The sequence below is a fragment of the Chiloscyllium plagiosum genome, chromosome 8 (genome assembly GCF_004010195.1).
Source record: "Chiloscyllium plagiosum isolate BGI_BamShark_2017 chromosome 8, ASM401019v2, whole genome shotgun sequence".
NCBI lineage: Eukaryota > Metazoa > Chordata > Chondrichthyes > Orectolobiformes > Hemiscylliidae > Chiloscyllium > Chiloscyllium plagiosum.
Window position 1 is genome coordinate 19,226,213 of NC_057717.1, and position 1,686 is coordinate 19,227,898.

At 47.2% G+C, this 1,686-nt stretch overlaps 1 non-coding gene across 1 annotated transcript; it reads left to right on the plus strand.

Moving 5' to 3' along the window:
• Positions 1-1,483: 1,483 nt before the first annotated feature.
• trnak-uuu lies at positions 1,484-1,555 on the plus strand. The gene has a single exon. It is a non-coding gene; the product is annotated as a tRNA-Lys (tRNA).
• The last annotated feature ends 131 nt before the right edge of the window (positions 1,556-1,686 follow it).

The window sequence follows — 1,686 nt, forward strand, 5'->3', positions numbered from 1 at the left end:
ACCATCACGCTGCTAGCAGCGCTCTCCCCATTCCCAAACACACTTATCAAGGCCGTGATCATCACCAACTGGATTGGGGCTGAAACCCAAACAAGAAATTGCTGGAGAAGCTCAGCAGGTCTGACAGCACCAGAATTTGGGCGGCATGGCGGCTCAGTGGTTTGCACCAGGGTCCCACGTTAAATTACAGCCTCAGGCTACTGTTTGTGTGGAGTTTGGTTCAGTAAACATCTAAGAGCTCAGGAAATGTGAGCAGGAGGAGACTATACAGCCTGTTAAACTGTTCAGTCTGTTCTGGCAGTCAATCCAATCAGAGCTGGCTTGAGATTTCAAATCCGGTTTCCGATCGACTCCCCATATCCCGTGACTCCCTGAGACACCGGTAATCTGTCTATTCCAATGGGAAATGTACTCAGTGAGGGAGCATCCACAATCCTCAGGTAGAGAGAATATTAAAGACTCAGAGTCCCCGACAGACGAGATTAAACCTCTGGGTAAATAGGCACACAAGCCATGTGAGGCCCCATAGGGTGAGCCTGTCGACTAGACCTCAGGCCTGTGCTCCCCTTCTGGAGGTTGTTCTTTCCTGGACTCGAACATTTTGGATCTTCACGTTGCAGCTTTCCAAACAAAAGTTCCTCAGGATAAAAGAGAGAAAGGATGAGTTGAAAGGGGGAGGGAGAGCATTTTGAAGGCATGTTACACAGCAAGATCCCAGATTTAAAAGCACCCCTGGCCAGCTCCAATGTATTAATGTATCTAACACAGTCAGCAGTTAGGGTGGAAAGTGGTGTGGGAGCAGATCTTACCAGAGATTGGAGGAGGATAGTGAGGGAAAGGCATCAGATTATTACACTTTGCAGTGACCTGGGATCAATTACCTTTTAATGAAAACAATTCCCAACTTGTAGCTCCTTCCAATCTGAAACTCTCATTACCCTCTATCCTGTCTCCTCTCTCTAAGCCCATCGTGTATTCATTCTGTTACTGACCCTTCAGTCCCACGGGCATCATTTTTTCTCACAATTCCAATTGGAGACCTTCTCTCATCCACGCGAAGGAATTGAACCCTGACAATTCCATTTACACTGTCTCCCATCAATCTTCATAGGATCCATATCGCAGAGGTTAGACAGTGTTCCCAGCAAACTCTCCCGGGGCAGAGGGAGCACAGAGTTCCATACAGCGTAAAGCTCCCATTAAACTGAACCCATTCAAATCCCCAGGACAGGTAGAGAATGAGGTTCGATGCAGAGTAAATCTCTGTACTGCAGCATTTCCAATTCCAAGGCCATTTTGAGCTCGGCGTTAGGTACTGATTAAATCTCCCATTTCCCCCATCCTGTTCACACCAAACTCAATCAGGATAGCTCCATCACTGGGTTAGATACAGAGTATGTGTATGTTGGATTCCAGCCCCAATCCAGTTGGTGATGATCAAGGCCTTGTTAACTGTGGGAATGGAAAAGGAGTGGTGAACAGGGTGATGGTGGTATAGTGGTGAGCATAGCTGCTTTTTAAGCAGTTGGCCTGGGTTCGATTCCCAGCCATCGCTGGTTTGTGCACAGCCTTTTAAAGGTAAGGCACTGGGATAAATCGAGGACATAAATCTTTCATTCTGTGGTAAACTCGGATCTGTCAGATTGCTCCTCACTTTTCCTGGCGATGGTTTCTGTGAATTGCAGT